General features: G+C 41.2%; 1 protein-coding gene and 1 long non-coding RNA gene across 3 annotated transcripts in view; both read left to right on the top strand.

The window, feature by feature from the left end:
* trip4 (thyroid hormone receptor interactor 4) overlaps positions 1-22,765 on the top strand; it is a 308,246-nt gene that overhangs the window by 128,430 nt on the left and 157,051 nt on the right. The window lies entirely within an intron of this gene.
* On the top strand, positions 489-14,823 carry LOC115412282 (uncharacterized). Its single transcript, XR_003934320.1, has 3 exons — positions 489-504; positions 1,180-1,186; positions 14,736-14,823. It is a non-coding gene; the product is annotated as an uncharacterized LOC115412282 (long non-coding RNA).

Raw genomic sequence — 22,765 nt, 5'->3', positions numbered from 1 at the left:
CACTGATCGTTAGTGTGCAACATAACTCAAAAAGTTATGGACAGATTTGGATGAAATTTTCAGGGTTTGTTGGAAATGGGATAAGGAAGAAATGACTAAATTTTGGTGGTGATCGGGGGTGGGGGGGCCCACGGGGGGGGGGGCCACTGATCAGCCTTGGCGGAGGTCTGCGCTCTCCGAGTGCTTCTAGTTTAGTTTTTTTTTTTTTTTGCTGTACATCCATGTGTCTCCCCCTATTTCTCCTCGTCCTCCCCCCTGCCCCAATTTCTCTCTCTCTCTTTCTTTCTTTCTCTTTCCCTTCTTTTAACTCTCTCTCTTTAACCTCAACTGGTCAAGACAGATGACTATCCTCCAGGAGCAGGGGTTGTGTATAGCATACATATATAAACAGTGACCATGTACTAAAAGTCCCATGTTGTGATCATCGCATTCAAGTTGGCAATAATGCCCACAACACTGAAACTTCTACAGCTGCAAGACGCAGAAAAGGAAGATCAAGCGGTTGTGGCTGCTGTTTTGGTCTGGCAGCAGCAGAAGAAGAGGGACACTCTAAAACTCTTACTGTAAAAAAAGCTTAATGTAATTTAATGCCCCCAGAACAGTGATCAATCATCACCAATGTTTGTGTGGACATCTGTTGTCATGTCCACTATCACCTCTGCATAAAAAACTTAACATAGTTTAATCTTAGAGTATTGTTTTTTCATTCATTCATTCATTCATTTTCTGAACCGCTTTTTCCTCCAGAGGATCGCAGGGGGTACTGGTGCCTATCTCAGCATTAGAAATGTCCATGCATAATTTGTTGATAATTGATGCTCTTTTAAGACATTAAGCTACGTTAAGCTTTTTTTACATAAAGCATTTTAGAATGTGAATGTGCATTTTATGTTTGGGATCGTGTGCTGTCCGCATTGCTGAAATACACATTACTGTAAAATATGCAGGAAAACTGACCTGTATGGTTAGAAATCATAGAAGTCATAATAAGACATCAAATGAAGAAATTTGAAGTAGAAGGTATAAGAAGAAAACAAGGATACACAAGAATAATAGAGGGAACTGAACATTAAAAAGTTTTGTACATGACTGCAGTTAGTGTTTTTTTTACTGTCCCGCACATTCTCTCCATCACTCTGATCCTCGTCACCCTGTGGACTCTGCATTACCTCTAAGCAGGTTTTGTGTTGTTTCTTCATGTTTATTTTTCTGTTAATCCCTTCAGCACCCTGTCTTTGTGTCCAGTCATTCACTCCATCTTGAAAATTTGTATACGACCCCCTTTAAGAACATCACAAATGACGCACTACATCCTATAGGAGCTCCTTACATCCACCTTAAGAATGCCGTACGAATCTGTCTGTGCGTTTGTGTGTGTGTGAATGCTGTAAGGGGCCCCTAATAAAAACATAATGTGTTCTTGTGATCTACTTGCGGCCACCGCAAGAAGATGGGGTTCAGGAAAGGCTTCCTGATCCACGAACGTCATGTGTTATTCTTAGGTTGTTCATAAGACAATCGTTAGGGTGCTCTTTGAAGGGGATTTCCTAGTGCGTTTGAAAGAAAATCTTGCACAAGATCATCCACCTGGCTACGTTCTTAGGAACAGTCTATGAACACTCCATTCTTATAAGTCCGCCTTGAGAACATCATACGAAATTGTCCATAAATTGTTTGTACAGTGTTCGTAATGGCATTTGTGACTGAGGCATAAATTAGTTTAAGAGTCTGGTTTCAGTTTTATATGTGAAGTGTCATGAGATAACTTTTGCTGTGATTTGACGTTATATAAATAAAATCTGATTGACTGATTGATTAATTATAAGTAGTGCTGCAGTGATTAGTCGATTTAGTCGACAAAATCGACCATGAGAATTAGTTGACGGCAATTTTTTCAGTCAATGTGTCGTTTTACTTTTGACCACCTGTTAAGACTTCTGGGCAGGCCCGGACTGGCTAATCGGGAGGACCGGGACAATTCCCGGTGGGCCGGTATAAATATTTAGGCCGCGAGGGCCGGAGTTCACTGTAAATATATATGTAATATTTTATTTATCTTTTTTTTTTTTTTTTTTTTTTTTTTTTTTTTTTTTGCGGGGGTGGTCAGTCATAGCACTGGGTTGATCATGTAAGCTGCTGCTGCTGTTCCTGGGCCGCCACCCCCTCTACTAGCAAACTGTTTTGTTTTTTTTTTCTTCCTCTTGTTTGCAGACGCGCCGTGACCTGACGTAATCTGTCATTGCATACGGTTAGTAGCTCTGTACTGTGGAGCATATACGATCTGTGCTCTGTAGGCTGTCGGTGGTTAGCTGTGTTTGCTGTTTGAAACATGGATAATAGAAAGAACAAGGGTGGTGCAGAGAAGGCAAGAATTAAAAAAGAGGAAAGCTCTGGAAGCAAACGCAGCCAAATGTGACAAAATCTGCAACTTTTTCACAAAAACGACCTCCCGGTTGGAAACAACTAATAAGGACAATGAAGCGGGTAAACCACCTTTCAAGTTAGTTAATTATCGAGTCAGTGAATTGTGTGGCATTGTGGCGTGGAACATAACGTTATGCAATTTAAATAACAGTATGATGTGACGCCACATAACTGGAAAACTTTGTCTTGTAGCTCCTCAGAGTCAGAAAGAACATCCAGCAGCAGACACCAGCCATGAGCCCACAAGTCCAGAGTGGGCAGGTAGGACTGCTCATAGAGGGAAGATTATTAGAATAAATAGGCTCCAATGAAGAGCACGGTGTAGGCCTGTTCAATATGAAAGGTGCTCTGAGATGCTAGATGAATCAGCACTACATGAATGAAACTGACATGTCAGATTTGTGCTGAGAATTATGAGCATTTTTAAAATGTGATTTAGTGTCAGAAGCAGAGCCAGGAGCCAGTAGTGATGAGGGGATTGCTCCTGTGAGGATGGAAGGAAAAGGTGAGCTGTTGGAACAGACTGTGTCAACAAGCATTAGTTCCAGTAAAACCACTTTCTATACCCAAACCATAGTACTGGCCTGTTTTATTTTTCATCATTAAAAGTGAGACAGTAAATACACAAAGCCCACAATTGAAAGGCAATAGCATAAAGTAATATCAAATAAGCCTGCATATTTTGCCAATGTAAATATCTTAATTGGTTAAGTAAGTCAAAATGTCTGTAGATATTATTTTTTATTGTGATCCAGGTGCAGGTGAGTCTAGGGAAACTGGAGGAAGTGTGAAAGGGAGAGCAGAGTCTACTGATGACAGAGGAGCAGCTCAGCAGCACAACCCTGAACCACTAGGCACAAATGAGACAAATGAAGATGAGTCTGTTGTTAATTTTGATTACTTTGCTCGCCCTCAGTCATAGAATATACAGACATTTTTTTCTTATCATCCTCGTCAAACCCCTAATATCACTATACCAAAAGTTTTTTAATAGAAAAGATGGAACAAACCTCAAGTGGCTGACTTACTGTGAAAAAAATCTGTCTCCCTACTGCTCTGTTTGTCTCAGGCTGTGCAGAACAGTGTGTAGACCTAACATGTAAGGTTATAATCACATGATTTTAATAATAATCGGTCGGGATCTAAAGTGAGCCGGTCTGAGGTATGAAACTCCAGGGCTGAAAATGAGTCTCAGTCCGGCCCTGCTTCTGGGTGACATAAAACTGTTAAGACTGAGTAAATGGGTTTAAATAACTTCACTGCTGAAAATGGTAACTGTTTGGTTTCTTTAAATTTTTTTGAATGTTTACATATTTCTTGTCTAATTTTATTAATAACAGTAATGTTTATATTATGTTTATAAGTCTGGCAAATTATATTTATAAACAGGCGGGGTTGCCTGAGGTTACGTATATATGGCGGCCGCGACCTATTCTAATCAGTCTGTTCCTTGATCTGTTCACCATCTGCAAGCACACAGCCTACTGGTATGTAACAAATGCTATTAGCTAATGTCAACTGCTAACGGTATTTAGTCATTAATAGATGCTTGTGTATGTTATCATTTGTCATGCTAAGTCAGAGTTACTTTACGGTGGAAGGTTGTTTATGTTTGTTGAACTATGGGTTGCGGGTATGCGGAAGTTCGGCTGTGGTGTGAGTGTTGTTTAGTGTAAGTGTTTAATTATCAATGCTAGCTGTATCTTATGTTGCCTTAAATATTCTTTAAGATAACGATGCTGGCGACTGCCGTAGTAAACACCGTAGTAAGTGGCAACGTTTAATTCTTAATCCGTTACAACGATGTCACACTGTAGTGTGTTTGGGGGTTTGTTTATGTTGTGGTTGGCAGGTGTAGTTATTAGCCCACAGGCTCCAATTCATAATAACGCTGCGGTGGCACTGGGGGCGTGCTTTGCGGATGTTCCCAGGACGCTAAGCCTTCTGGGTAATGTAGCTTCCAGATTAATAATAGTCACTGCAGTTAATCTATTGTGCTTTGTGTTTAAGTCTACTTTGTTATGAGTGAGATAACTTTGTTTGCTTGTTGTTTGTTTTTATGTGTGAAGAGCATATTGTAATCATGAATTTCTATGTGTCTGTTTCTATTTAAAGGTTTATGACCTGTGGTAAAATTAATAAAACAAGAAAAGGATAAACACAAGTCATAACATTGTGTGCTGCCTGTCCAGCCTTTTTGGAGGGCTAAAATTTTGAAAAGTCTGAACACCACCTATTTATTTTTGGTCTCCCTCCCATCTCAAACATAGTAGGAACAGGATCTCCCTGCAACCACTGCCAGAGACAAACCACGGGTATGGCCGTGACTTCATGCCACGGGTATGCCGCAATGGCACAGGTATGCCGCAGCACCTAGGCAATCCATGCTGGCATTGACACCTGCAGCCGTACGGCCGTACCTCAGACAGAGAGAGAGAGAGAAACCCCCATCTTATAAGCATCTTAAGTTTCACACACGCACACACTCACACACACACATACACACACACACCCGGCCCACGGATCCATGCGTACCACACCACATTCATTCTCCACCCCCACCCGTTCTTACAATTCAAAATAAAATGGATACAACTTAATAACAATCACTTGATTTTTATTATTTTTTTTAATTACTCATTTAGTCGACTAATCGAAAAATTTGTCGAAACATTAGTCATTATAAAATTTGTCGTTAGTAGCAGCACTAATTATAAGATGTCATTTTGCAGGCTGTGTCGATCACTGGCCTGATAAAATGGAAATTTGAGACAATGAATTTGACTTGGTTACAAACTTTCTTGATGTGTGTTTTGAATGTTAATTTGTTGTTTATCCACTCCAAGATATTTAAATTCAGATACAATTTGTAACTTCTGTCCTACCACAAGATCATCAGGTTGCACACTGGGACAGTTGGATCTTGTGAAAAACATGACCACTGTCTTAGCTACATGACGTTGTAAGCAGCACAGATTTAGTCATGTTGTGACATGGACAATGGACTGTGTGAAATCCTCAGCAACTTGCGAAATACTGTTACCATGTGAGTAAATTACTGTGTCATTGGCATAAAGTTGAATGTAACTATTGGGACACACTGCAGGAAGGCAATTTATTTGAAATGAAAAGAGTATTGTGCCCAGAATGGACCCTAGTGGGACACCTGAAGACAGATGGAGTCGAGGTAATGGTGGTTATGAATCCTGACTGTTAGCAAATTGATATGTAAGATTAAATCCAGTGTAAGTAAGCTTAAGAAAAATTTAACTGACTTAATTTTGTTGTTAATATTTAATGGTTTACAGTGTCAAAAGCCTCTCTAAGATCTTCAAACATTACACCAACCACACCACCTTTATCCATTAATTATTTTTTCTATAAAAAAGCGCTTGGCAGTCTCGGTGGAATATTTGGCTCTAAAGCCAAACTGCATTGGGTGGCATGAAAATGAAGTGGTGTTCAGATGTGAGATGATTTGATGTGCTATTAGTTTCTCTGCAACTTTTGACACTGTAAGTAGGATACTGATTTGCCTGTAATTACCGATAGAGAAGGGACCCCTACTTTTAAATGTAGGAATACTGCTGCTGACTTCCACGCATTAGGAAATGTGGCTTGAGAAATGGACTGATTAATTGTTTTGGTTATTGGGTTGATTAATGTGGAACTGAGCTCTTTCAGCGTAAATGCATCCCTACCAAACATGTCCTTTTTTCTTGATGGTTTAAGTGACCTGATTGCTTGGAGCACCTCACTTTCGGTGATGTCTCTTATGCAGAAAGTTGGATTTGATATATTTATTTGGTAGGTATTTTCACTGTTGGGAGTAAAGCACTGGGCTATGGCAGCTACGGAATCAATGACAATGTTGTTAAAGGTATTTGTTACATCATGTGCATTGTTTATGAGTTACTTTAATTTCTAGTAATTTCTTCTTTTTATGATGTTGACTTGTCAGTTTTTTAATCCATCCATCCATTTTCTTCCGCTTATCCGGGGCCGGGTCGCGGGGGCAACAGTCTAAGCAGGGATGCCCAGACTTCCCTCTCCCCAGACACCTCCTCCAGCTCTTCCGGGGGGACCCCGAGGCGTTCCCAGGCCAGCCGAGAGACATAGTCTCTCCAACGTGTCCTGGGTCTTCCCCGAGGTCTCCTCCCGGCAGGACATGCCCGGAACACCTCCCCAGGGAGGCGTCCCAGAGGCATCCGAAACAGATGCCCGAGCCACCTCAGCTGGCCCCTCTCGACGCGGAGGAGCAGCGGCTCTACTCCGAGCTCCTCCCTGGTGACTGAGCTCCTCACCCTATCCCTAAGGGTGCGCCCAGCCACCCTGCAGAGGAAACTCATTTCGACCGCTTGTATCCGGGATCTTGTCCTTTCGGTCATGACCCAAAGCTCATGACCATAGGTGAGGGTAGGAATGTAGATTGACCAGTAAATCGAGAGCTTCGCCTCTCGGCTCAGCTCCTTCTTCACCACAACAGACCGGTACAGCAACTGCATCACTGCAGACACTGCACCAATCCATCTGTCAATCTCACGCTCCATCCTTCCCTCACTCGTGAACAAGACCCCAAGATACTTAAACTCCTTCACTTGGGGCAAAGACTCCCCACCGACCCGAAGAGGGCAGACCACCTTTTTCCGGTCGAGAACCATGGCCTCGGATTTGGAGGTGCTGATCCTCATCCCGCTCGCTTCACACTCGGCTGCAAACCGCCCCAGGGCACACTGAAGGTCCAGGTTCGATGAGGCCAACAGGACAACGTCATCTGCGAAAAGCAGAGATGAAATCCTGTGGTCCCCAAACCGGACCCCCTCCGGCCCCTGGCTGCGCCTAGAAATTCTGTCCATAAAAATTATGAACAGAACCGGTGACAAAGGGCAGCCCTGCCGGAGTCCAACGTGCACCTGGAACAGGTCTGACTTACTGCCGGCAATGCGAACCAGGCTCCTGCTTCGGTCATACAAGGACCGAACTGCCCTTAGCAAAGGGCCCCGGACTCCCGAAGCACCCCCCACAGGATATCACGAGGGACACGGTCGAACGCCTTCTCCAGATCCACAAAACACATGTGGACTGGTTGGGTGAACTCCCATGAACCCTCGAGTACCCGATGGAGAGTATAGAGCTGGTCCAGCGTTCCGCGACCGGGACGAAAACCGCATTGTTCCTCCTGGATCCAAGGTTCGACTGTCGGTCGGATCCTCCTCTCCTGTACCCTGGAATAGACTTTCCCAGGGAGGCTGAGGAGTGTGATCCCCCTATAGTTGGAGCACATCCTCCGGCCCCCCTTCTTAAAAAGGAGGACCACCACCCCGGTCTGCCAATCCAAAGGTACTGTCCCCAACTGCCACGCGATGTTACAGAGACGTGTCAACCAAGACAGTCCCTGCACATCCAGAGACTTAAGGTACTCAGGGCGAATCTCATCCACCCCCGGTGCCCTGCCACCGAGGAGCTTGCCAACCACCTCGGTGACTTCAGCTTGGGTGATGGACGAGTCCACCTCTGAGACCTCAGCCTCTGCTTCCTCCATGGAAGACGTGACAGTGGGATTAAGGAGATCCTCGAAGTATTCCTTCCACCGTCCGACAACATCCCCAGTCGAGGTCAGCAGCTCCCCACTTCCACTGTAAACAGTGTTGGTGGCACACTGCTTTCCCCTCCTGAGGCGCTGGATGGTTTGCCAGAATTTCCTCGAGGCCGACCGATAGTCCTCCTCCATGGCCTCCTCAAACTCCACCCAGACCCGAGTTTTTGCCTCCACAACCGCTCGGGCTGCAGCTCGCTTGGCCTTCCGGTACCCATCAGCTGCCTCAGGAGTACCACGGGCCAACAAGGCCCGATAAGACTCCTTCTTCAGCTTGACGGCATCCCTTACTTCCGGGCTCCACACCGGGTTCGGGGATTGCCGCCACGACAGGCACCAGAGACCTTGCGACCACAGCTCCGAGCAGCTGCTTCGACAATGGAGGTGGAGAACATGGTCCACTCGGACTCAATGTCCCCAGCCTCCCACGGGATCTGGGAGAAGCTCTCCTGGAGGTGGGAGTTGAAGACCACACTGACATCGGGTTCTGCCAGACGTTCCCAACAGACCCTCACAACATGTTTGGGCCTGCCGAGTCGGTCCGGTTTCCTCCTTCGCCAGCGGATCCAACTCACCACCAGATGGTGATCGGTGGACAGCTCTGCCCCTCTCTTCATCCGAGTGTCCAAAACACGTGGTCAGAGGTCTGATGATACGACAATGAAGTCGATCATCGACCTCCGGCCTAGGGTGTCCTGGTGCCAAGTGCACTTATGGACATCCCTGTGTTCGAACATGGTGTTCGTTATGGACAAACTGTGACTAGCACAGAAGTCCAGCAACAAAACACCATTCGGGTTCAGATCAGGGAGGCCGTTCCTCCCCATCACCCCCCTCCAGGTCTCACTGTCATTGCCCACGTGGGCATTGAAGTCACCCAGGAGAACAATGGAGTCCCCAGTCGGAGCACCATCCAGCACCCCTCCCAGGGACTCCAAGAAGGCCGGGTACTCTGCACTGCTGTTCGGCCCGTAGGCCGAGACAACAGTGAGGCACCTGTCCCCGACCCGAAGGCGTAGGGACGCGACCCTCTCGTTCACCAGGGTGAACTCCAACACATGGCGGCTGAGCTGAGGGGCTATGAGCAAGCTCACACCAGCCCACCGCCTCTCACTGCGGGCAACGCCAGAGAAGTGGAGAGTCCAGCCGCTCTCGAGGGGTTGGGTTCCAGAGCCCAAGCTGTGCGTGGAGGTGAGCCCGACTATATCTAGACGGTATCTCTCAACCTCCCTCACAAGCTCCGGCTCCTTCCCTCCCAGCGAGGTGACATTCCATGTCCCAAGAGCTAGACTCTGCGTCCGGGGATCGGGTTGTCGGGCTCCCTGCCGTCGACTGGCACCCAATCCACAATGCACCCGGCCCCTACAATTCCCTCGGTGGGTGGTGAGTCCACCGGAGGGCAGGCCCACGTCGCTCCTTCGGGCTGGGCCCGGCCGGACCCCGTGGGCATAGGCCCGACCACCAGGCGCTTGCTTTCGAGCCCCAACCCCAGGCCTAGCTCCAGGGTGGGGCCCCGGCTGCGCCATACCGGGCGACGTCACGTTCATTTGATGGTTTCTTTTCAGAGGGGCTTCTGAACTGCTCTTAGTCTGGCCCGTCACCCAGGACCTGTTTGCCTTGGGAGACCCTACCAGGGGCATAAAGCCCCGACAACATAGCTCCTGGGATCATTCGGGCACTCAAACTCCCCCACCACGATAAGGTGGCAGTTCAAGAGGGAGTCAGTTTTTTAAGTTGGTGCCAAATTACTTTAGAGTTGCCTTTTGAATTTTTTTTATAACGGACAGGAAATAATCAACTTTGACTTTTCTTATGTTTTTAACTACATTCCTTAATGCAACAAAAATCTTTCTATCAATTGATGACTTGGTTTTAAGTGCCTTTTTTAAAGCAGTGTCCCTCTCTTTCATGAGTTTTACAATATTTAAATTAATCCATGGAACTGAGATTTGTTATTTTAAAACTGTGGTTTTTAATTGATCATTCTAAAGTTGTTAAAGTGTCCCAGTCTTTGTCACAGTCTATTCCTAGCAGTATACAATCCCCATGGGGGATACATTAATGGGATATAGAGGTTGTGTCCAGAAGTTTTTTTGCCAACATTGCAGCTAGGTGCTGACAGGTGTTGTCATTGGCATCAAGTGTTTGTTTTTGCTTTGGCTGCCAGAGACTTCAAGTGGTCAGCATGATCTGCCTGAACAGAAAATCAATGGCAAATGCTGTCAAGTGGTGCCACATAAAATCCAATTTTAATCAAAAGACTACATTTGAAACGGTTGTCACTTCTAAATGGTTAATGCAATATTTGTGGTAAACCTCATGAATTAAAGCTAAGAGTCCACACTTTAGTCACATCTCGATCCACTATGGTGGTGAACAGAGGCAAAAGTGTGCAATTTGTGTCACTGCCCAAATACCTATAGATGTGACTGTATTTGGTACGATGTATTAAAGAATGTGCTGTAAATTTGTATTTGTATATAATGCAATAAATTGGTGAGAGAATATTTATGTGAGCAGTTATGATGAAAGTTATGTTATTTATTTGCCAATAAAAGTCTGTGAAACTTACAAAATGCTTGAAACTGTTCTTCAATGTACCTTACCTCCAGTGTAATGTTAATCAAATTTTTTTGTCATTCCTTAAATTTTTGGCCATGATTTCTGTTTATATACTGTATGTATAATGAAGATTTCTTTGTGTCTCTGGCATCAAGGAGAGTGATTTTAAAATAGTAAAAAAAAAATTATGTTGATATCAACCAAAATTGTTAGTTTAAATATTGGTTTCATCTTATAATTTGTCATCGCTGCATCTCTAGTGTAATAGTAGTAGTTTGTGGATATTTGAAACAGTCATATAACCCTTCATTAATGTTAAACTCAAATGCACTGACTGTATTAGTGCCACTAAATGTCTTAATTTCTTAGCTCAGGGAATTGTGCCTTGGTTTGAGTTTGTTCCAGTATGTGATTATCAAGCTTAGCTCTGGATCCAAAGGTTGCACAGAAACCACACAAACTGTCAGACTATTTGGTGCCAGTATCCAGAGACAATTTCTTACCCCTTAGAATGACTTATTAAAATATTTTTCCCTGTGTTACATAACAGTTCAAACATATCTGGATGTTACAATTAAACTCTCAAGCTGTATTTTCAGTCATACCAGCAGCCACAATATGTAGCAAGCAAAAACAAAGCCTTGTTCTGCATGACTCAGCCAAATCATAGCTCATTATAAAACAGACTGACGTGTTCCATGTTTGATAGAAGAGACTACAGTGATTCAGCATGTAATTATTTAAAATATATTTAACGAATATTTATTCACACAGGACTGTGTAGTTCACCTGCTGATTTCTGATAACTGTGGATCTTAATCTAATGCAGATCTGCCAAGTCTGTAATTTGTTAAGTAACAATTCCACCACAAATTGCCCCTCTATTTCAACAAATGCAACGGTCCTGTCAATATTACTGAAAATGTGTTCCATGCAAATGAAAACCTGCTCTGTAATCTGCATAATTTTTTGTTACCTCTGTGCATTTATTCTTCTGACTCCCCAGTTTAGAATTATGGAGTCTGTGCTGGCCAGTATAAATGACATTTTTTGATCTGTTTTGGGTGAAATTTTCTGATTATGGAGACCCTTTTGCAGAAAGGACAAGCTCAAATTCTTCACAAAAACAAAACCTAGAAAGGTCATCAGATGAATGACATTGATGGATGAACATTTTCTGTCTATTTTCTAGGCTCAGCAGTTCATTTGTATGTGGTACCCCAATACCGAGCCTTGACATCATATTCAGGGAATAATGCTGTTTCTACATGTTTAGCTCATATTATTGTGCTTATAGATAGATTAACAACTAGAGCTGCATCTACCAAACATATAGAGGGTATGCATGGATGTCACTTCCCTCCCGGGCCACTCCCCTTTAAGTCAGACTGAGTGGCAAAAACCAACCTGCTCAACATGACAGAGTGTAGCAGTAAACACAGGGAGACCGGGGAAATGCGAAATATGAAATTAAATTAAGGACAATTGAACTGGACATGGATCCGTACGAGCTACCAAAGAACAAGTGGTCCACGTACATTGACATGTGACCTGAAATCGCGTATCCTGACATCCAGGGTGTAGGGGATCATTGCTATTTTTACCTGAAACAAATATACATGGTTTCATCATCACTGACAACCAGGGTCCAAAACTAGGGCCCAGAACCTGCTGATCCAAAGTGCATTTGCAGTAGACCGTGGACTGACCCCAGTGAATATGTGCATGATCTACTGGTACTGAGGGTATTTACGTCTAGTTAATATCAAGTACTTTATACAACACAAATACTACTGCTTTGTACAAGGAGGATATGACTTTTTTCTTGTAAATTATAAAATTTTTCCAACCTGTTTTAAATTCCAACATTATTCTTGTAATGTTATGGCTTCTATTACCGGAATATGATGACTTTAATCTCATAACCGAATGACATTTTTGTTAATTTATGAATTAATTAACTTTTTTTTTTATAACTACAACTTTATTCTCATAACATTGTGATTCTTTTTGCATTCAACTTTATTATCATAAAATTACGGGTTTTATATCGATATTTTATGACTTTATACTCGTAGTGACAAGCGTTTTTATTTTCTTATGTGGCCCTAGTACTCCGTCATAGCTTTATTCTCCGGTACCCCCCGTATTTGAAAAACTAGGTTAGTCCATGGAATACCAGATAGTATTTCTAGTGTCATCTGTAGAGAGGTTCTAAGATAATTAAACATGATATAAAACAACAGCTGGTCAGTCCAGAATAATCTCTGCATCATCTCGCATGGGAGGTTGAGCCAAGCTAGCAGGAAATCTTCAAAAATGCCAGAGCAAATCTTCAAGTAAACTCTATCTAAATTGACCACAGATTTTAGTGTAACTGAACGATATGAGCAAAAATTTAAATATCCTTTTTTTCAGTGTTATGGATGATTTATGTTATGTTTTCTGGCTACATGAACTGAGGCAAGCATAATTACATCCAGATTTTACTAAATCTGTATGCCACATATGACTGGAGAAATGCATTCATAACTAATATATTACAAGAAATAACTGGTAGTATTGCAAATTTTTGTTGACCATGAACAGTCTCTGTTGGTATAATCTTGATTTTATGATTTATAATTAATTCAATATAATGCCCATCCCGGAGTCTAAAGAATTATATTCTTACCTGATAAAATCTCAATATTATTATTCATTCATTCATTTTCTGAACCCGCTTTATCCTCACTAGGGTCACGGGGGTCGCTTGGAGCCTATCCCAGCTACATAGGGGCGAAGGCGGGGTACACCCTGGACAAGTCGCCAGTTCATCGCAGGGCTAACATATAGAGACAAACAATCACTCTCACATTCACACCTATGGGCAATTTAGATTAACCAGTTAACCTATTACAGTTAACTAATATTATTATAATATAGCATTTTATTAAGAAATTATAATTTACCATTTAAGTTTCTTAAAACACTTTAGATGACATTACAATTGTTTGCTGCATCTATATGACTACCAGTTGCACTGACATGCTACTAAACTTGCAATAAAAATGCAACATAATGAATGTAACAAAAACCGAATCAAGTAGAGATGTTAATTTCCATGATCAGCCATGAAAATGTATTAGTTATGATTATTCTTAATGATCCAAAACTAGTCATGTAAACTTATAAATGAAAACTTTCTGAAAATATACTCTGTTGAACAGTGGAAAGAAAGCTTGATAGCTCTTAGGCATGTATCCTCACTGTTCCAGTTGTTACTGTCATACTCTATTATATTTGGAAGAACATGGATGTGGCAAAGTGAGTGTGTGAAATTAAGGGTTTCTGGAAAGCTCTTAAACTTTCAGTGATATTTTAGTCCACTCAAACAGTAAAAATAAACTGAATGGGGCCCATAAATAGCTCTTATTCAACGCCTTCTTTTTAACAGTTCACTGTCTTCTGCCCTAGAATGTATCAGAGACTCACTTTATCTGTTGTAAGCTGCAGTACTAACCCATGGGCTTAAAGAAACCTGGAACCTGCCTGTGATAAGAATCAGGGGACAGCCTTCTTTCTGTGCTCCTTTCTCAACCAGCATTGAGAGAGACAAGGAAAGAGACAGTTCCCACTGAGGCTGAGTGAACATAGATGAGGGCTGTACCCCTGTGTCAGAATATCAAAGAAAATATTCACCTTAAGACAGACATGTTCATAAACTCTCCAGTCCTTCTCAATTTCCACATTGTGAAATCAAATGCCCACTGTGAAGGGATTTGTAACTTTGCTTAAAGACTCAGTCACAAAGCTTTGTACAAACGATGGGTTTGTAAGAATCTCCCCGTTTGTACAAGTTCTGGAGTTTGTAGGCATTCGTAGACATTCGTGGAGGGAGCAGTAGTTTCTTACAGCCGTCTTACGAAGTTGGTATGGCTGCCGTTCAAAACGCAAGAGCATCTTGAGGCTGCCATGAGAAAATGATGTGATTTTGAGTCGTACAAATACTGTATACAGTTGTCATGTCTTCGTAAGGGTGCCTTGAGACCTTCCCACGTCAGACCTACGACCACTTCATTAATTATTTTGTCATAAGGTCAATGTACATCAGCCCTGTGTGAAACTCACAGCGCTCGCAAGTCGATGGTAGGAAGATCTTATGCTGTTTCAGTCCGACAGCAGCGGAAGAAGAGGGACATTCTAAAGCGCTTAATAAAAAACACAGCTTAACGTAGTTTAATGCCCCAGAACACTGATCAATCAGCACCAAAGTTCACTGAGATATGTAGTGTAAAATAAATGAAAACATATTCTTGAATTTGTAACTTCGGGCTCATTTGTATCATTTGCATTTCATTATGTATTATTTATTGTTAAATATTCATTACTTTGACATTATGAATATATGTATGTTATACAGTAGTTCAGTTGTGCTTAAGTGTACAAGAGAGACGCCTTTACCTTGGAAAGTTCCAGTCGTTACCTTGTTGAGTCTAAAACGCTTTGACTGTTGTGATGCAGTCTTGTTTTCTTCTTGCTCAAGGGCCACTGCAGGAGGTGAAGTCATAAACATGGCTGGGGAAGTGGAACTGGGCTGAGTTATGAAGTCTGTATGAATCTTTCTGCTAAACACATGACTTCACAGCACCTGTCACCAGTGTGCTACCTAAAAACCTAAAGGACGATTGTGTCCTGCTCTCACCCATCTCCTCTCTGAGGCCAAATTGTTATTTTTATCAAGCAGGAGAGTGGAGAGCAACTTTTAATAACCCCTGCTCCTCAGTGTTGCAGGGAATTTTAATAGTGTGATGGTGGGCTGGTGACAGTCATTTACATCAAGACAGTAATGAGGCCTCAATAGCTGACATGCAGAGCTGGTTCTTAAACTGTATAAACACACTAAAAGATGATTAATTTTAATAAATCCTGCCTGAATTCCTCACTTGGTAGTTTGTCACTTTGAAGTGATGGTTCAATTAAAGAGACTCAAGTTTTACTGTCAGGTATTTCTACGCACAGATAACATGATTTAGAAAGGTGAAGTGTTTTTTTCATCAGCAAAAATGTGTCATTTGACATTTCTGTTGTACCGAAACAGGGAGCAGTTTTAGTGTAAGAAAGTGTTTGTGCAGTAGAGCAGACTGACACGGTGGCAGTAATTGGAAAATCGTGGCCCCGCCACTGAGCCTCTAATAATGAACATGTCTCTCGTGTTGAGGATATTAATATGTAAAAATCCAGGAGCCATGTTGGGCTCTCCTAGATAATTAATGCTCACTCTCCAACTTGACACCAGTTGATTCTGTAGGTGAAGGAGTGTGTTCAATTTTTAATCATCATCATGCAACTCAGTTTACCTGAGGTCCAATGAAAAAGACAAAGGTGGTGGTTAGGATGAAGAACATTTTTTTTTTTTTTTTTATTTTGCATGTTACTGCTGTCGATGATCCGAAATCCATACTGTCTGAGAGAACAACACATCATATGGATCTTTAGGGGTTAATTTTAAAGGGCCTGTAAAATATGACTGAGAATTCACTGGGCATGTGATGTTCCCTGTAGGTATAAACTTATTGCATATACACAGACATCATTTACATTCCTGCAGTTTGACTGAATAAAAGTGATGCACTTAAGCGTTATATTAGCAGGATTAAACCAAGGAATGTCGATAGCTATGATAATTTTTACTGATTTATAGGCATTTAAGCATGCACAAAGCAATTGATGTGTTAAAGACAGTCAGTTTTCATTTAGTCCAAAAAGTTGGCAATTAAAAGAAAGTAATACACCCGCCTGGCCAAAAAAAGTCGCACATGCAATATTTCACTGCACGACCTTTGGTTTTGGTTACAGGAGACTTTCACTGTGACATCTTTTTTGCCACGTAATGCTTATGTATTGTCACAATTAGGTTCATAATATTTCTTCCATCCATTGTTGCATTAATTTTTGAGTATTGATGATGGAGAATCAAACCGCTGCATCAAGTCTTCATCATATCACAAATTAGACTCTGGACTTTATGGTGGCTAATCCATGTGTGAAAATGATGTCTCATTCTCCCTTGAACCACTCTGTCACAAGCCTGATGATCCTGATCAATCCTTTCATTGTTCAGTCTTTTTGACATTAAAGAAATGAGAGGCTACTCGCTGCAGTTAGATTTAAATAAACAGCCTGGCAAAAAAAAAAGTAACTGCTTGGATTTAACTAAGCAAATGGTTCAAATCATTCCATTGGTAAGGACAGCAGTGGTTAATAATGTTTCAACTGTAACAGGTTATTTACCTCTGATGCAGTAAAGACATGAGACACTACGTCTCATGTCTTTAGTGTCAAAAAAGTTGGACAATGCCAGAACTGATCAGAATCATCAGACTTGTGACAGAATGGTTCAGGGAGAATGAGACATCATTTTCAAGTCCAGACTCTAATTTGGGATGTGATGAAGACTTGATGCAGCGGTCTGATTCTCCATCATCAATAATCAAAAATCAATGCAACAATGGATAAAAAAATATTATGAAGCTTACTGTGACACTACATAAGCATTATGTGGCAAAACAATGTCACAGTGAATGTCTCCTGTAATCAAAACCAAAGGTGCTGCAGTGAAATATTGCATGTGCGACTTTTTTTGGGGCCAGGCAGTGTATATACAAAACTGTACCAACAGGCTGACGCAAATATTAACAGACAGAACAGGATTTTCCCTTTGTTTGTGGACAGCTGAGGTGCTGTAATAGCCTCTGTGCATAATTTAATACCTATAGTATTTAAAATATTTAGACAATAGCTCAAAGACATGACAAACCCTCCATTTCCAAGAAACGGAAGACATTGACAACTCAGTGAATGTCTGCATTAATTAGACTGTGTTTTTCAGGAAAAGCTACATGTAGCTGAGCTAAAAAAAACAACCATCAGCTGAAATCTAAAAGTTAGCTCAGACGCACAACATGTCAGCTCCTCCTGAGCAGCCACTGGCTGCCTTTACATGCATGGTGTATTTTGGCTGGTTGCCATACAGTTTGCACTAGTAGAGATCCTGTTTGGGTCAAATTGTATACATGAACTACTGATCTCTGCAAATGAGTCACTTTGTTGTCATGAATAAACCAGTTAACAGACATTTTCTAATCCACCCTCTTTACTGTTCACACAGATCATCTCATCCCCTGAATCTGTACTGCATTTAATACAATAATGATAAGAGACAACAATAATGAGCCCTGGATTTTGCATAAATATACTTGACATGAATAACAATTAGGTTTCCAGCAAACATGAGGGAAAAGAAAAAGACCAAGGCAGTAACTGCCTGTAAACTCAGCATAATTTGCAGTTACACACCATCAGCACGACAATAAGTCACATGATACTCACTGTTGTTGCACTTTTTCCCTCTTAAGCAGAAATACCAGTCTCACATAACGGTATTCTTTATCCCGATCACATCTACTTTGCTGTGCATGTATGATGATAAGCTACTGGCTGGTGGAACACAACGCCTCCCGCAGATAACTGTAAATGTGACATTGAAAGATTATTTCTTGTAACTTCTGAAAGACTTTTAATGTGAAACAGGTGGAAGATTTAGTTTTGCATCAGATGAAGTGAAAGTTAATGGGAAATTAGAGGGGAATTCTTCATGAAAGGTGATGTATTTATATGCAAAGTCAAACAAACAGGATTTTCTTTAATTGAAGCAGTGGTTAATTGAAATTTTCACATTTGGTTAAGCAATACTATATGAACAATAGTAATGGGACACATTGAATTCAGGTGACAACAAGACCCCGAGATACTTGAACTCGTCCACTTGGGGCAGGCAGTCGCTGTATCGGTCGGTTGTGGTGAAGGAGCTGAGCTGAATGGCGAAGCTCTCCATTTACTGGTCAATCTACATTCCTACTCTCACCTATGGTCATGAGCTTTGAGTCATGACTGAAAGGACAAGATCCCGGATACAAGCGGTCGAAATGAGTTTCCTCCGTAGGGTGGCAGGGTGCACCCTTAGGGACAGGGTGAGGAGCTCAGTCACCAGGGAGGAGCTGGGAGTAGAGCCGCTGCTCCTCCACATCGAGAGGGGCCAGCTGAGGTGGCTCGGGCATCTGTTTTGGATGCCTCCTGAACGCCTCCCTGGGGAGGTGGTCCGGGCATGTCCCGCCGGGAGGAGACCTCGGGGAAGACCTAGGACACGCTGGAGACTGTGTCTCTCGGCTGGCCTGGGAACACCTCGGGGTCCCCCTGGAAGTATTTGAGGAGAGGGAAGTCTGGACATCCCTGCTTAGACTGTTGCCTCTGCGAACTGACCCCGGATAAGCGGTAGAAAATGGATGGATGGAATTCAGTTGTTTCTTTTCTAACAGGAGTCTGGGTTACAAAACAATAATGACAAATGTCATAATGCAGTTTTATATTGTAATGAATATCATATTGATTATTAATATTGATGTTTATATCTCAAATCAGCACGATCAGGACATCTTACAAGCTGTAGCCATGATGTGTCCCAATATTTTTGTCCATATTGTTTACAAATATCAATAATTCCCTTTTAAGTTTATATGGAGATTTTTCTTCTTAAGTGAGATGTGAAGAAAGTTAGATGGTTTGTTGTGGTAGAAAAGTATTTCTACAGCCAGAGCGCAAAAATTTTTTTTTTAGAAATTTAGAAGTATAACATTTAAAATCATAGTCATGGGTTAAAAAAACAAAAACAAAATCAATGTTGAGAGAAATTAAGTAAAAACTATCTCTGAGGCACTTTGGAAGCAAAGATAACAATTTAAACAAAACTGTCCAATGCAATGCAATGATGTTTATCACAATTTAAAACTATATTATGACATTTGTCATGATTGTTTTGTAGCCTGGACCCCTTTTAGAAAAGAAACACCTGAATTCAATGTGTCCCAATATTTTTGCCCATATAGTTTATAAATATCAGTCATTCCCTTTTAAGTTTATATGGAGATTTTTCTTCCTAAGTGAGATATGAAGAAAGTAGATGGTTAGTTGTGGTAGAAAAGTATTGTTTGAAGTCAGAGCACAAAAAATATTTTGGAAATTTAGAGGTATAACATTTAAAATCATAGTCATGGATTAAAAAAACAAAAATAGTGTTGAGAGAAATTAAGTAAAAACCATCTCTGAGACACTTTGGAAGCAAAGATAACAATTTAAACAAAACTATCCAATGCAACGCAATGATGTTTATCACAGTTTATAACTATATTATGACATTTGTCATGATTGTTTTGTTGCCTAGACCCCTGTTAGAAAAGAAACACCTGAATTCAATGTGTCCCAATACATTTGTTCATATAGGCAATTATGCTATGAGGCTAACGATTGATATCAAGGTCCTTGTAGTTAGCTTTAATGAGTAGTTTCTTATAAATATCTTTAGGGCTGCAATTAATGATGACCTCCATCGTCGAATAATCTGTCAACTATTTTCTCCATGAATTGATCAGTTGTCTAGTGGTCTATAAAAAAGGGATGGAGAGATTCACCAAACTGAATCGGGTCCGAGACAGACGTTTGCGATGCAACTGCACCAGTAGCTTCAGTGTGCATCGGATACAACTGCCGGCTAAATGTGCAATGTATCTTTCTTAGCATGTCCGCATCGGTAAAACCCAAAAAGATGTGTACTGAATCAGCCACAGTCGTGGGGATTCACATCCCTACTATAAAATGTCAGGAAAATTAAGAAAAATAGTCCTCTAATGTTTTGTTGAGTCCACAACCTAAAGTTACTCAGTTTATTGTCACAGAGGATGCCAAATAGAAAACCTTAAAAGTGATATCAATAATATGCAATTGATCCATTGTGTTTCTTCAGAACTGCTTCACACAACTTAATGTTTTCTTCTCATGTCAGGAATAAAAAAAGATAAGAAAGTTGAACAAGAACCCACATTGCACTTCTTTTTATTTTAATTTAATGCAGGTTTCGCCATTAAATAGTAATTAAACTGCACAGTTAGTTTTTAAATCACCTTTCTTATTCTTTTGCCTGCAGGAGGACAAAATGCCAAATAGTATGAAGTAAATCTAAAGAGGCAAAATGCACTCATTCAACAAAATATTCTCGAATAAAGTTAACAAGTATAGCATCCCAGATTCATGACTAAATTAACAAAATGAGTTTTAAATCAAAAACATGCACAGTTCAATCAAAAAAATGAGAAAAAGGAACAACATATTCAAGAAAATGAAAATATGTCTACAATATATGATTGGAAAAATAAATAAAACAAGTGCTAATCAAGTTTCAATTATCTCAAATTACTCTACTAAATCAACAAAATAAATACTAATTCAAAGATATGGACAACATGAAAAAATCTGAGCAAAATATTTGACAAAATCCACAAAAGCATAACCCTATAAGATTTTATGGTAAATTGCTCTTATTAAACATATTAGATACTAAATTAAACCAATGAACAAAAAATAACAAAATTAATAAATTTTGAACTATCTGGTGTCTGACATCTATATTTACATTACTGTGAAATAACTTAAATGGTGCAACTATCAATTGAAGGTATGTGCCTCTGACCTGGAATTCAAATGGTAAATCTATGAATGTGTTTACAATGTTACTATTCCATACTATATATTCTTATATAATCATACTAACACATAATGATGTTAAGAAACATCTTAAAGGGCCTTAATATCTGGTTATTAATACTTATTACAAGGACATGAAGTTAATTTATGAGGAAATGCCATTTTTAATCATGATGATCCGATAAGCTATAACTATTACAATAAACTATTTCAGTCACATTTATCTTGACATATGGTTACTAGAAATATGTGTCCCGCATTAAATTGGACCCTATTAAAAAATAAATATATGACTTGAAGCAGGAAGCATCTGATCAAAGTATAAATAAGTAAACGTACTTTATCCTCTGACATTCATCAACACAATGTGCAGGCAATTTAGCAATGAAATGATAGGAACATATTATCACATATGATGCATGGATGTATTGTTTCTATGTGTTTCCAGTACTTCTGCATGCAAAGCAGTCAGATGCAGTTATACTAAAGTTTCTGAGGGAAGCTGCATTTGATGGGGGGTTAACAAATGCCAGAAACAACCTTTTGTTGTTTGGTGATCACAATAGATTAAAGAGCGTTTGGCGAATGATTGGTCTTGCATACATTTCTCAACAACACCCTTTCACCTCCCACATGTAGCCCATAGCTCAGAGACAACCCATATGTTTCTGCATTCCCTGGATGAAACTAGCCTTGACAGAACCGGCTAAGCTGTATTTCAGAAATTGTCCTTTTGAAGGAATACACGGTTGAATTTGCAAAGTTCCCTATCTATCAAAACCTCTGCTTCCAGCCTCACCTCGTAGTCTAATTATCCATTATTCTTAACAAACTAGATACTTCATTTTTACTCTCTGGCTCTCCCTACCTCCCTCCCCCCTTTTTCCAACCTCCTCATTTTTAAAAGCCACATACTCCCAGCCCGTCTGTCTCAGTTGCACCCTGCCAATGAAGGACTTTTTATTGGGCTGAGATTGAGTGCAGCCAAGCAGGGCCTGGCTAGGGCTGAGGCTGGGGCCAGGCTTGCAGTCCTCCCCCCCCCCACCCCCCCCCCCCCCCCCCCCCCCCCAACTGCACAGCCCACTCGACATGCCTGTTCTGGTCTGGCCCCCGTCGCCCAGAAGGAGATTACTTGTCTCTGCTGCCCTTAATTGCCGACATCAGCTGAAAAGAGCCAGAGAGACATTGTAGAGAGGGGAGGGGGAACAGTATTGGCTTGTTGAGCTGTTACTTGACAAGCTTGGACTCAAAGGTTTATGTTCCTGCTGTCAGATGCTGGCTCTGTTTAAGATGGATGTTGTTTTCGTGAAACCGTGGTAGTAACTTGTAGTATTTTGTGCTGTAATAAGACTGAAGAGTGCCTTATATAGAATCCATATGAGGGGATAAAGACAGAACATTCATGTAAAATAGACATTATTTTATTATGAGGATGTGTTGGTAGAGCAGTGCAGTCCACTGTGCCCTCTCCCTGCCCTTTAAGCCACTGTTATTCCTCATAGCCAGAGGCTTCCTTCCAGCAGCCAGTCCCTTTTTACTTTTTCCAATGAACTTGTGAATTTCATATTACAGTTGGTTATTGTTGAATCCCCTCTGGCTTGATCCCAG

The sequence above is a fragment of the Sphaeramia orbicularis genome, chromosome 3 (assembly GCF_902148855.1).
Source record: "Sphaeramia orbicularis chromosome 3, fSphaOr1.1, whole genome shotgun sequence".
NCBI classification, from domain to species: Eukaryota; Metazoa; Chordata; class Actinopteri; order Kurtiformes; family Apogonidae; genus Sphaeramia; species Sphaeramia orbicularis.
The sequence above is the reverse complement of the archived record's forward strand: the minus strand, read 5'-3'. Positions and strand labels throughout refer to the sequence as shown.